At 34.1% G+C, this 15,095-nt stretch overlaps 1 protein-coding gene across 1 annotated transcript in view; it reads right to left on the bottom strand.

Annotated features, from left to right (window-relative positions):
* The window catches only part of fj (four-jointed box kinase), a 42,723-nt gene extending 32,251 nt beyond the window's left edge, over positions 1–10,472 (bottom strand). Inside the window, exon 1 of the mRNA XM_073092391.1 lies at positions 10,257–10,472. The gene's annotated coding sequence lies outside the window, so the exon portion shown is untranslated. The remainder of the gene's footprint in view (positions 1–10,256) is intronic.
* Between the last annotated feature and the right edge of the window lie 4,623 nt (positions 10,473–15,095).

The following is a 15,095-nucleotide window of genomic DNA, read 5'->3' as shown; positions in this document are numbered from 1 at the left end:
AAAAAAACATGCAGGGGGGTAAATACCTTCCCGCGGTCGAGTAAAAACGTAGTTACCTATTATATAGAAGGAAAATAGCTTATTTTAATTTAATTTTAGAGTTAATAAATGTTAACTCTAAAACAGTGACGTCATTGAAAAGAAAAATATTAAAGTCAGTAATAAAAGTTGACCGTAAAGTTTTTCTATATTCACAAAGATATAAAGCCCGGAGCGTTTCGTGGGAATTCTATGAAAAGGATTGTCGTTAAAAATGTATTTGTAACAATAAAGAGGTAAGGCTGTGTTCACACGACGCGCGGTTGTTAGGACAGGGATTTACGGACGATTAATAAAAGTTCAATCATGGGTTTCAAAAGCAGCGATAAGCCTAGGGATTGAAATTTCTCAATCGAGTTGTCTGAGGTTGAAATCCCGGGCACACGCACCTTTGATTTTTTAGAATAATGTGTGTGTCAAAGTAAGGAAATTAATTTCCACTTGAAGGAAAACATCATCATGATGACGAAACATGTATGCCCCTAGCGGACTGTATCAGAACTGATTGGAAATGTCATTTTTGTAAAAACAGACATTTTTGTAAAAATGTAAAAAATCATACTTAGGGTACTGTTGTTTTATTTAAACTATTTAAAGTAATTTTATCAGCGGTTAGACGCGCGTTTCAACCGCTGTTAGTGTGAAGACTCCACTCCTCGGGGTCACGACTGCACAAAGGCGACGCTATCGCCGGGTTCCGTGTGATTTGACTGCACTATCGGACGGTTATGGTCACTTCTAGGTTATCTAGACGCCATGCCATACAACGTTATAAAAATATTTTTTTAAAAAACGCTTTCTACACTCACAGCCCCACACTAGGATTCCCTGTATCGTGGGTGCTATGGACACACACAGAGACAAATCCACAAACACCCAGACTCAGAAACAGAAATCTAAATTCACCATTTAGAAATCTGTCTGGCCGGGGATCGAACCCGGGACCCTCTGCGCGTCAGACCGGCATGGTGACCGCTCCGCCACGCGGGTAGTCAAAAGGTTTTTAAGGTTTAAATTCTGCAATTTAATTATTCTCATATAATCTTTATCGTATCGTAACGCTTATTTATATGCATGCAGTCTACCTGATGGTAAGAGGCTACTGCCGCTCATGGACATGGATCTATAATCAAACCCAGATAGGATTAGATATTCCTATTCGAGGTCGGCCACAGATGCGCCGCTACCCCTGAGGACTAAGTTGGAACGCCTCGGAATAATATGTCTCCCTTACCACACCCTTCAAACCAGAAGACAGCAACGTTTAACACACTGCTATTATGAGGCAGAAATAGGTGTGGCGGTGGTACCGCTGGAGTCGAACCACAAATTTCTTCCACCTTCTACTAAAGCTTCTACCACCAAGTGATTATATGAGAGCTTATATGATTATGTATGTCTCATCCTTTGGTGGTTTGACGATCGTCTGCTACTCTTATTTTATAAAAAAAAAGCTCGAAGAAAATTCGCCTCCGCAATCAGTAAAAAAACTACCTTAAATACATTATTTCTTCTTCAATATGTATTTGAGTAACATAGACGGAACCCTAATCCAGGACCCGCGTCACGCTTCACCGGATTTTTCAAATTTTAATTCCATCTGCCCTTTGACATGGACACGGTCGGGTTGTACTAGAAAAACCTTAGCAATGTCATTGTAGCCCTTGTTGAGCTATACACATCCTTATTTATAAGACATAAGGGATATAATCCAATTGCAATACAAAAGGGCTTTAAAATAACAGTTCGTTAGTTCAAGATCATGATTCAGGGAAAGTTTATTTATTTTTTGAATTTGATCCTGTGCTCGTTTTCGTATCATCATTAATTTGGTTAGAAATTGATGGTTTATTTTATAACTTATAAGTATAAAATCGCTTTGGATTAATATTTCGAATAAGTGTTTTAATATGAATTTATCATAAGAATCAAAATAAAGCTAAGTTATGTCAATGTAATAATCAAAATTGAATTAAATTGATTTTGAATTGGAATTGCGAAAAGAGAAAATTAGGAGTATTGACTTATTGTAGCACTCTTTTGTATTGTAGCACTTTTCATTTGCACCATTTTATACGCACATAAAACGCCCTTATATTTGTATTTTTGAATTAATACTTTTTGGAGCGTTTGGTAAGAATTATGTAATAAATTATATATTTTTTTGCAAAATCGGCATTTATAATTGTCACCTTAAAATTGTCTACTTTATTTTTTAACAAAGGTTATGGAGTTTTCAAAGGTTAATAATAGGTTTAAGCATTAAGATAACAGTACATTTTTTTTTTAAATATAATTTAAAATTCGTAATTTAATTACATTGCATGTGTAAAGGTATAATTTTCATTACAATATTTTTTTATTTATTTTATGATAATGAGAGTATTTAATTTCTGGTGAGTTGCAATCTAGCGGGAACTATATAAAAGAAAGAAAGATATTATATTGTTTCGAGAATAAAATGTCATAAAATGGATTGTCAGAGACAATAAAGAATGGAGTTGTTATTGAATGTTTTATTATATAAAATAGTTTAAGGAATAATGAGTCTACACATGATATTATTATCAAACAAATCCTAAGCCAAACATTGAGCTAATAACAGGTCTAATATAAATAGGTATTCTCACTCTAACTTCTTTATTTTATTTTTCATTCTTTACATTATAAACTAATAATTTTAAGACGTTTGCATAACAATATGCGTCGGCAATAAATACTAGAAAATAGAATCAAAAAACTAGTTTAAAGTGCAAACACCCCGTTTTTTCTGTATATTAGATTTTATGTATACTAGAAATATGTCTTTACTTAAACCATTAATAATATAATCTGACTCAACCAGAGTGGAACAAAAAGTACGATTGCGATATCATTAATCAGGAATTGCGTTTTGTTCCCGGTAAATGAAATAAAGGTTAAAGCTTCGTCCAATTGCGAGCGATTTAACTCGCTAAAATACGAAATGTATGGAACGGAACGTTATCTGAATGTGTTAAGTAAAATGGAACGCCATATTGAAATCATTACTGTTCCACGGGCACGTTTCATTGGAATGAAAGGTTAGACCTTAAGGGCGATTTGGATATAACTCCATAATATTATGCAGAAATATTGGGAGTACTGCTTTAAATTGTTTAGAACGTCTGAAAAAGTACTGAATTTCAAATGATTTGGAATCGAAACCGAGTTTCTAGAGTAAGAAGCATAATAATGCTTCTTATAAACAAATTGTATGTTGTTTAATTGATGATGTTTATAAAAATAGATTTACAAAACGTATTTAAATTTATTTTAACACTATAATCCACGAGTTCTGAGTACATATTTTTGGCGGCAAAATATCTGTATCAAGTCCCCGTTTCTGAAATGGAATAACTAGAATCAAATATAATAACGACATACGATTTGCCAAATCGATCAATTTTAACATTCTGAATCAATTTTTGCCTACCAAAGACAAAATATGAACTTGAGAAACATTTGTTAATTATATTTTTTATTTATTTATTGTCAAATACATAGTAATTCATTTACAATATTATCCTAATAAAAATACAAAAATAATATAAAACAAGTTTTTAAATAGTTATGAAAAAAAAAATACAATTAGCTTCATCCAAATTGCTGTCCTTTGGTAGATTCCCCAAAACGCTGGCGACATTACCTCGTTGAATAGCTAAGGTAATTCTTTGCCCGAGGTAATTGTTCTTTGTTAATTATTATTAATTGGCGTTTGAAGTGTTTGCCAACTCGCTACAGCGCAACGCTTAAACTCGCTCACAATTGAACGTGTCTTTACCTTCTAATTAACAAATTGATTTCTAGAACATGTCTCATGTTTCGACTCAAATTGGCTTGTTGAGAAACAGCATTGTCAACATTTAATTATATCGTCTATAGTGAACAATAATATCTATGCAATAATTCAATAACGATTCGATTTGATTGTAAACTGTTTATTGAGCTTATTGCTTATGATTTACATATTAATTAATTTCTTGAATCGAATTTAATCAAAATATTTGTCAATGTAATTATAATATAGGAGTAACAGACGAACATGCAGTCCACCTGATGGTAAGTGGCTACAGCCGCCCGTGGACATCTGTAATCAACCCCACATAGGATTAGATACACCTACCTGAGGTCTGCCAAAGATGCGCCGCTACCCCTGAGGACTAAGCTGGAATGCCTCGGAAAAGTATGTCTCCCTTACCACACCCTTCAAACCGGAACACAGCAGCGCCTAACACTGCTGTTATTAGGTAGAAATAGGTGTGGCGGTGGTGCCGCCGGAGTCGAACCACAAAGGGTTCTACCACCTTCAGACTTCAGTCTCCTTACCGCACTCTTACTAAAGTAAAATAACTGTAGACTTGACATATCCTTAAGTACTTCAGTCTCAGGTTTCATGTTTCCCTTCGTCGTTAAAGCAATAATTAATTTTAAAAAGTTTCCTTAATTATTACAAGTGCCTTAAAGTTGCTATCCAAACAGGTAGCTAATTATCCACTTAAATAAATTAATTTTAATTAATTTAGACGTAGTAGATGGTATCTGAAGCTTACTAATTAAGTCGTGTTAGTTTGTGCTTGCCGAAACTAATGGTTACGATTTTGGGAATTTTGGATTTCGATCTTTTAAGGATATAAAAAATTAGTAAACAGCAAGGATAATTAATTCTCGTTACAAAATAAGTCCTTTTTTATACTACATTCACACAATGATCTCTAAACGGGGGCCCCTCTCAGATTGACAGGGATTTAGACTGTAGTCTCCCACGCTGGACAAATGTAGAACAAAAGTGATAGAACCCTCTTCGATTGCAACGGCTCCTCCGCCACACCTATTTTAGGGGCGGTACATATCTGTACAAAGTTGTCTCAACGGTACCTCCGGAGGAAAACCACGAAGGATGTCAAAACAAAACTCGCTTTAAGTATGCTTAAAGTGACAATAGTATATATTTACATAGATACTGAATTCAGCGTCCCTATAAACGCACCCACGTACAAAGGATAGAAGCGTGGCTTTCAAATAGTTTCACATTACGTCCGAAGCGGTAAAATGGCGGACATCAATCGACGTCCCACGGCTCTGGGTCTCTGGGTGAAGATAAATCCTGTAGAAATAAGGCGCTTGTCCCCAGTTCGTATTGGGATAAATGGCTTATACTTGACTTATCATCATCAAACCATTACTGTTCCACTGCTGGGCACGGGTCTCTCAGAATGAGAAGGATTAGGCCATAGTCCACGCTGGACAAGTACGGATTGGTAGACTTGACATACCTTGGAAAACTTGTTTTTAAGATGTCTTAGGTACGCAGGTTTCCTCACGATGTTTTCCTTCACCGTTTAAGCAAGTGATTAATTTCTAAGTATGACTTATTATTGAAGTATAATTCTGAAGTTAGAACCCTTTGTGTTCCGACTTTGGAGATACTAGCGCCATATATTTCTGCCTAACACCAGCAGTTTAGCGTTGCTGTATCTCTGTTAAAAGGGTGTGATAATGGAGACTCATTTGAGGCGTTCCAACAAAGTCCTCAGGGGTACTTAGTGGTAGGTATCTGTGGCCAGCCACATTTAGAATTGATGTTTTAATCGCTTTAACAAAGAATGAACAATGGTATAAATAAATACAATATTATGTTTTTCACATTATTATTATTTATCGATATTTTTATAATATACCTAGGAGTAGCAGACGAGCGTGCAGTCCATCTGATGGTAAGTGGCTACTGCCGCCAGTAATCAATCAGTAATCATCAGATAAGAGTCTTGCCAGAAGTAGGGCATAGATATGTTATAAAAACTTAGCACACCTTGCATAATTATGTATTCCTTACCACACCCTTCAAATCAGAACACAGCAGCGCTAACTGTTGTTATTATGCAGAAATAGGTGTGACAGTAGTGCCACCGGAATCAAACCTACAACATTGGTGTTCATCACTCACACAAGCATCTATTACGAGGCTATGAATGTTATAATCGATTGTAGTTTAAGTTTTTTTAAGTTATTTCAATTGTGACTGCACAAATCAATTATGTTCTTTCTATCTTTTTTTCTAACGGAACTGTGGTTAGGACATGATGCAATTTACCAACAGTAATGAATAGTACTTGAATAGCAATTGATGTTTAACTAGGTTTTAAACAAGATTCTGCCTGGATGCACTCTGTACAATTATCCAGGTATTTTTAAATATACAAGTAGTGAATTTATTTACTGGCCCATTTATTTTATTTTTAAATAGCTGACCCAGCAATCGTTGTGTTGCCATATAAATAAAAAAAAATTAAGGGTAAACAACCCTTATCACTTAGGGGTATGAAAAATAGACAATAACCGATTCTCAGACCTACTGAATATGAATATAAAAGTTGGTGAAAATCGGTAAAGCCGTTTCGGAGGATACGGTAACTAACATTGTGACACGAGAATTTTATATATAAGATTTTAGTTTGTTTAGAATACTATGAATATTTTTAAATTTATTTTTGTTTCTTAAAAAATAAATAATTATAAAATAGTAATAAATAAGCTTGCAGTCCACCTGATGGTAAGTAGGTACTACCGCATGGACATATGTAATCAACCCCAGATAAGACAACCTGCGGTCGGCCACAGTTTGCAACCCTAAGGACTAAATTGAAAGGCTTCGCATAAGTGTCTCCCTTAAACCTGTTAAACCAGACAGTCATAACCACATCAGTACCCTTAGTATGAGTTTTTACGTTTTTACAAAAATGACTGTTTTTGTATTTGTTTACGTATTTCCCATACAATCAGTTCTGATACAGTCAGCTGGGGGCGCTGATTGGAAATGTAAACAAATACAAAAACAGCCATTTTTGTAAAAACGTTAAAACTCATACTAAGGGTACAGTTTCTGCTAGGTTAGTTTTGGATTTACAGACAGACAATACAATTTTGTTTATATTTATATATACATATTTTCAGTACATAAAAAGTGCTTTCAGAAAACCAGCGAAGCGTGCCATTGTTAAAATTGCATTTCTTAGACACAAAAAGTAATAATAAATTATAATAAACTAATATTGTTTGCACAGATTGATAGGTTAGTAATATGCAACTAGGGATCCATTTTGGAGATCCGGGTTCGATTCCTGAGCCATGTCTGCTGATTCATTCAGTGACGTTCAATAATAATTATGTTTCAATCGCTTTAACAAAGAATGAACAATGATATCTAATATATAAAATTCTCGTGTCACATGTTAGTTACCGTACTCCTCCGAAACGGCTTTACCGATTTTCACCAAATTTTATATACATGTTCAGTAGGTCTGATAATCGGCTACTATCTATTTTTCATATCCCTAAGTGATAAGGATTGTTCACCTTAAAACATTTATATGGCAACACAACGCTTGCCGGGTCACCTAGTGCTTTTCTAAAACTTGAAAATTTCTTTATATTATTCACTGTCAAAATGACTAATAGTAGACTTTAAAACACAAAATCTAAATAGATTGAGTTAGTGATGAGCTAATTTTGACATTACAAAGAGACACTTTAATTTAACTTATTTGTATTGATATTTTTGTAACAACAAAGAATAAAATTATTTCACATATTTTTATAACGACAAATAATAAATTTTACTTTGCATATTTTTGTAACGACAAATATTAATCCTACTCTGCATATTTTAAAGACAGTTGATAAATTTTGATTCGTATATTTTTGTGACAATAAAAATACATTTTATTTTGTGTTTTTTATGACGACGTATAATACATTTTATCTTACGTATTTTTATAACGACAAACAGTAAATGTCATTTTGCCATTTTTTATAAGGACACATAATACATTTTATTTGTATTTACTTTGCATATTTTTGTGACGACAAATAATAAATATTGTTTTTCATAATTTTGTGATAACAAATAATAAATGTTGTTTTTCATATTTTTGTAACGACAAATAATAAATGTTGTTTTTCATATTTTTGTGACAACAAATAATAAATGTTGTTTTTCATATTTTTGTAACGACAAATAATAAATGTTGTTTTTCATATTTTTGTAACGACAAATAATAAATGTTGTTTTTCATATTTTTGTGACATCAAATAACAAATTTACTTCGCATATTTTTATAACAGATGATAAAATTTCTTGTATTAGGAGCTAATGTGTTCTATGAATACCTACCACCTACAGTCAACATTCTTGTTGCTATGAATAAACCTATTCGGTATTTCTATTATTTGAAGTCAATACTAAGAAACCGGATAAACTTGTCTAAAACTTTCAAGTTCCTTGATATCGCTATTCCCAATGTTGGGCAAAAAATTCTGAGCTGTTTTAGGCCTGCAGCTATGAAACTTTAAGATGTTCATAAAATCAACATCAAAGTGAGAATCTATTTTATTTAAGATAGATTTAGATTAAGTTAAATTGAATATACCTACGACTGCTTGACAATGATTTTTATTACAATTATGAAAACGCTCAGAATGGATTCCAGAAATACAATATAGTCTTCCATAATCATCAACATTTAGGTACATTAATACATCTTTATCCACTATTTTATCATATCTCCATTATAAAAGACATTGCAAAAATCAGCTGACATTTCATATCATTTCAGAAAAGTATTTAATAAGTGACGTAAAGTATTAACAACCAGCAATATAAATGGATCAATGAGATGTGGCTGTAACACAATATTGAGTGGTAATGGTGGTAATTGGCTGTCGTCTATAGACATATGTGATCAATCCAGATAAGGTTAAATTCCTGAGATTGGCGACAGATGCATTCCTACCCTTTAGGACTAAGTTGAAACGCCTCGGATTAGTATGACACCCTTCAAACTGGAACACAGTAGCTCTTTATACTGCTTTTGTTAGGTAAAAACCGTGTAAGGGTGAAGCTTTCATAGTCGAACCACAAAGGGTTCTACCATCTTCACAACCATCTTCTACCATCTTCAATTATTGCCTTATAACGACTGTGACAGCGGTAGGCGTTTTGAATTTAAAGATGTGGTAACATTTGTACGGAGAAAACCAAATTACTTAGTCTTCACGAGGAGTAGTCTGTGGCTGATCTAACATAATTATAACTAACTTTATTTAGGATTGATTATAGATATCTAAAAAACACTTGTGACTTACGATCAGGTAGACTGCATATTTGTATATATAATATCATAAAAAATGCTTAGTTATGTATGTTTTACTAGTTAACCCAGCGAATTTCGTACGAAATTACCAATAATAAATAATATGTTTAGTTTTTTGGAAAGTTATATTAAAAAACGTAACAAGGGTGAAGTAACAAATTAAAAAAATGAGCATTTTTCGCGGCTCGAAGTTGGTTTCTTTTTTCATAATTTTCAAATGTTTTAATATACATAGATTATAATATACTAGATACATAGATTTATGTGTAACTCTTATTTCTAAACGTTTTTAGGTTTGTCAACATTTATAAAGAACGTACATTTACATAATTCCTAAATAACATAAATAAGTATCTGTTTACAAATATTTTATCTTGGACTATAAATTTATGTAAAATTTATATAAATGTGTTCATATTTGCAGTTTAAATTATAAATGGATATAATCAATAACTTGATTATGCAAACTCGATTTCTACTTAATTTTCGACATCTGTTTGGATTTAAAATTTTGTGCAAAAATGTTTTTTCGAAAGTATTTTTTACATTTTTTTGCATGTTAGTAGTTTTTTTAGGAATATAAATAAGTGTTTAATTAGATTTAGATCGAAGTTTGATTTTTCATTTCGAAAGCAGTTAACCGTATTGTACCAATTTACGATGGTACAATGAATAAATAATCATTTTCTCAAATGTATGAAATTTGTACTATTAATACTTTGTAAGACAAAGTCAGTTGTAGAAGTATTAAATTATGAGGTTTTGTTGTACCAAATTGTAATAACTAAATTTTGTGATTGAACCTGTATCCGTTTTGTTAAAGTATTTGGCAGCGGGAGATCATATTATGGAGAATATTATATAAATAAATAAATAAAATAATTGTTGATACTAGTAATTTGAAATTTTAAAAATAGTCATTTTTCACCGCTGTCGAGGGTAAACCAAGATAATTAACGTTTTTGTACCATTTAACCAAAGTACATAATTATTCGTTAAAATTAAAAATTATTAAGAAAAGCAATATAAAATTAATGAAAAACCCACCGTTTTTCTGAAACGAGCTCGCCAAATCCGAGTTCACACCACTTCAATACAGCACAATACACAGAATTCCATCAAAAAGCATAACCGACGTCCTTGCCTCTCACACTCATTAACTATTCAGGATTTTCAAAAAATACACCAAAATCCGCGGAAAGTTAGTAAAAAATGTAACAAAAACAAGCTCCTAATTCAGACACGTCCGCTCTGTTCCGCGTACCGTGCAAGACTGGTACTTCTAAACCGTGTATACTTCAATAAAAACTGTGTCGTCTCGCTCGCACCTCCGTCGCTCAATACGAGTGAGGGAGACGGATATAATGGCATGCATTATGGTACTGTCTCGTTTGACTTTTTTCCGATGATTTCTTTGAACGATCGGGCGCAAGATCTATAGATCTATAGATCGTTATAGGGGTCTGTGAGCTATGCCTTCGTACCGTGAATCATGGATAGGCTGTTTAGAGCGATTATAAAATTATGGTATTTGCTTTCGATCTGTTAACGTTTTATTAATAAAGTGTTTGAAATTGAATTATGATCTCTGAATAACATGTTTATTGATGCCAATATTGGTTATTCATGAATTAATATCACGTATTTAAATTAAGAATAGATTTTTAATTTTATTGACTGTTTATAATTCAATGTGCGCTTTAAGATTTAATATTATATTATTTAGTATAATGATATTTTTAATATGTAAATTTATTATCAATTTTTACGTACATTGATAAATATTTTTGTAACTGTTTTAAAGGGTAAAACTTGGTCAGATGATAGCTAAAAGTACACAAAATGCAGACTTTTAAAAAGTCTCTTAGATTATTATCAAACATGTCATAAACACACAGAAAATTATAAATCTTTGCAAAATACGTAAGTAAAATTTGATACGTAATAGAACTCTCTGGGGTTCTACTCCTATTTCTGTCTAATATCAGCGGTGATCAGGAGTAGCGATATATCAGTGGCATTACAGATCCATATGGCAGTAGCCGCATCAGGTGGCATGCTCTTCTTCTATATTATAAAAGGCGCGCTTCCCTGCTTCGAAGGGCTCGTCAATCCGTCGGTACCTATCGACGTACGACGTACGTATCGACCGGAGTCCTATCCCTTACTATCAGATGCACTTCTTTCTGGTACATCACTAAAACTGAAACAATAAGACAAACTATGCAGGTTAAGAGATGTGGACAGTGGAATGGAAGAAGTCCACGCCAGCAATGGGCAAAATATCAGACAGTCAATAACCATTCGCAAGCCTGAGGAGCGAAACTCCATAAAAATAACATTTATTGCTAATTCACACACATTTTTATGGTGTAAGTAATCATTTAGTTTATTACATCTCTGATAACATATGTTTAATGATCTGTTTAATGTATCATTAAATAATTAAATAAAAGAATGAAAAAACTTAAAAAGCAGTGATAGCCTATTGGTTAACTCGGCCTCTTGATCGAAGGGTCCCAGGTTCAGATCCTCGCACCTCTGATTTTTCAAAGATATGTGTATTAGAAATTAATTATCACTTGCTTAAATGGGGAAGGAAACATTGTGAGGAAATCAGCATACATGAGAAATCTGAAAAGCTTTCAAAGGTATGTGAAGTCTACCAATACGCCCTTGGCCAGCGCGGTGCACTATGGCCTAATCCTTGCCATTCTGAGAGGAGACCCAGCAGTGGGACAGTAGTGGATTGACAATGAAGATGATGATCTGTGACTTGATAATAAATGAAACATGTATTCTTATCTGTTTTACGGAGTTGCCCTTATTATAAATTAATTATCACTTGCTTTAAAGGTAAATATTCTGAGGAAGCCTACTTGCTTGAGAGTTATCCCCAAACGCAAGATATAATTACCTAATTTTCGTCCGAAATATCGGAATTTGCTACGATGCCAAGTATGTCCGTTACGGACGTTATGCAGAATGTATTAGTCATTTGACAGCTGAACCCTACTCTATGTCGCTTTAAGATCCAAACAAATGAATTCGGCAGTTTTTTCATTACATAGTCAAATGTTAGTCAAAGTTAGGTGCACGGAATAAAAACTTTGTTAGTTATTAACATGTGTCTCTGGCTAAATTAAAAAAAAATGCTTAAAACCATAGTCTTTCATTGATTAAATTATATATTAGTCAATTCATAGATTAATAGTGTAAATTCAAACTGTAATTTTGTTTATTTTTATTGTTACCTTTTAGTTTCACTTTTTGTGATGTTTTCTTACAAGGAGTCTTTGATACTCACCTAAAAGTGATTATTCGATCCACCCATCCATTCATCCATTCATCAGCCTTTTGAGGTCCACTGCTGGACATAGGCCTCCCCTAATTGGCGCCACTCCAACCGGTCCCGTGCCCTTTGAAGCCAGCGGTTTCCCGCGGTCTTCTTCAGGTCGTCGGTCCACCTGGTCGGGGGGCGGCCTGTACTCCTTTTGCCTACGCGTGGTCGCCACTCGAGGACCTTCCTTCCCCACCTGTTATCGGTTCTCCGAGCGATGTGGCTCATTGCCACTTCAGCCTGCTAATTTTGAGAGCTATGTCGGTAAGCTTAGTTCGTCTACGGATTTCATAATTGCGAATCATGTCTCGTAGCGAAGTGATTATGCATTTATTGTTAACTATATTCCTAAGTTAAGGTGGCACATATACATGTAATAATTGTTGGTGATTTATTAAATAAAATGAAATTTTTTTTTTTTTTTTTTTTTTTTTTTCCTTGTATAAAGTACCGAATGAATAATAAGGTACTTTATATTTATTACAATCTAGCCTACTATAAGACTAATGAGTAATTTTACGCTAACTTAAACTGCTAAATAATCATATAATGAAGGCGGCGTCCTCTGACACTGCACTTCTTTGTCTTATCACATAAAGGAGTAGACACATTGTTCTTGTGTTCTATAATGTTCACTTATCACTTCTTCACTAACACTACACTGTGTCATGTCACTAACTCAAACGGTTTAGTCCTTTTGAGTCTTCTCACTAAGTCCGTCGTATCGAGGAGCTGGATCGCCTCGATATTGACGTGATGGTGAAGTCTTTTTTGATGGCCTTCAGCATAAGTGCTAATCACTTTTTTAACAAGGTCTACTTGAAGGTCCCGATGTAGATCTTCGTTTCTTACATACCAAGGTGCATTTGCAATACCCCTAAGTACTTTATTTTGGAACGTTTGTATGATATTTAAATTACTTTTTTTGGTACAGCCCCAGAGTTGAATACCATATGTCCATACAGGCATTAGGACTTGTTTATATAGCAATATTTTATTGTATATAGACAGCGAGGAATGTTTCCCAAGCAGCCAATGCATAGCTCTGTATTTGAGCTCCAGCTCGTCACGTTTTTTCTTGACGTGAGCTCTCCAGCGCAGCTTCGCATCAAGGGTCATGCCAAGATATTTGGCTGTGTTTGCGTATGGAATGGGTGTATTGTTAATATATATAGGTTGATAATTAGGATGCCTATTTGTAAAATCAATGTGCACTGATTTGGTTTCATTGAGTTTCATTCGCCACTTCTTCGTCCAATTGATTACTTTGTTGATAGCTACTTGGCAATTCTCCGCTGCTTCAGCGTGATCATTCCCTACAGCTATAATTGCAGTATCATCAGCAAAAGTTGCGAAGATGTTATTTTCTGTTTCTGGAATGTCACAGGTGTATAAGAGGTACAGGACCGGCCCCAATACACTGCCTTGTGGTACGCCAGCATTTATTTGCTTGAGATCTGAGTATGCTTCTCCTTGTCTCACTCGGAAAGCTCTGTTTGAAATATAAGATATTAATATTTCTGAGAATTGCTTTGGTAGCATTGCTCTTAGCTTCAATATCAAGCCTTCATGCCAAACTTTATCGAAGGCTTGCGCTACATCTAAAAATACTGCAGAGCAGATTTTCTTCTCTTCTAATGATTTTTCTATTGTACTAGAGATCCTATGAATCTGATCTATCGTGGAGTGTTTTTCTCTGAAACCAAACTGGTGATCTGGTATAAAGTTTTTATGTTCTAATATGGGTTTGAGTCGCTTTAACAAGAGCTTCTCAAAGACCTTAGACATTATAGGCAATAGGGAGATAGGCCTGTATGATGCAGCTTCATGTGGCGGTTTACCCGGTTTTGGTATCATTATTACTTCAGCTACCTTCCATAAGTCTGGAACATATTGAATTCTGAATGAAGCATTTATTAGGGAAGTTAACTTGATTACAGCTTTTCTAGGAAGGTTCTTCATAACCTCACCTGTAATCAGGTCGAATCCAGGAGCTTTTTTAGGATTAATGTTGCGTTGTATCTCTGTTGACACTTCTTTTGGGGTCACAAATTTAATATCTAGCTCTGTCTGCTCTATACAGTGACTACTATAATCACTATATTCTCCTTCATTTGGTTGGAAGATTTTTTCTAGATGAAGGGCAAAATGAGAAGCTTTTTGCATATCATCAATTATCCATTTTCCATACTTATCTTTAATTGGGGGAATTTGCTTGATAGGTCGTTTCAAACCTTTGGTTGCTTTCCACAGTGAGTAGTCTGTGCTGCGATCATTGTTTAAGCTTGATAAATAGGTTTTTAGGGTATCGTTATTAAATTGATTAATTTTTCTCCTAAGTGTTTTTGTGAGGTTGTTCAGATGTTTTTTGTCTTCGGGAGACCTCGTTTGGTGCCACCTTCTCCTTTGTCGCCGTTTTTCCTTTATAAGGACAAGTATTTCCCTTGTATACGTTGGACGTGTGACTCTCACTCTAGCTTGTGGTGTATTTTTCCAGGCTGAATGTTGGATAATTTTAACAAATCCACCCACTTCTTCGTCTATTT

Source organism: Epargyreus clarus, unplaced genomic scaffold (genome assembly GCF_041222505.1).
Source record: "Epargyreus clarus isolate Ecla_fem2 unplaced genomic scaffold, WU_Ecla_fem_2.2 ptg000036l, whole genome shotgun sequence".
NCBI lineage: Eukaryota > Metazoa > Arthropoda > Insecta > Lepidoptera > Hesperiidae > Epargyreus > Epargyreus clarus.
This window is presented reverse-complemented; position numbering and strand designations above follow the sequence as displayed.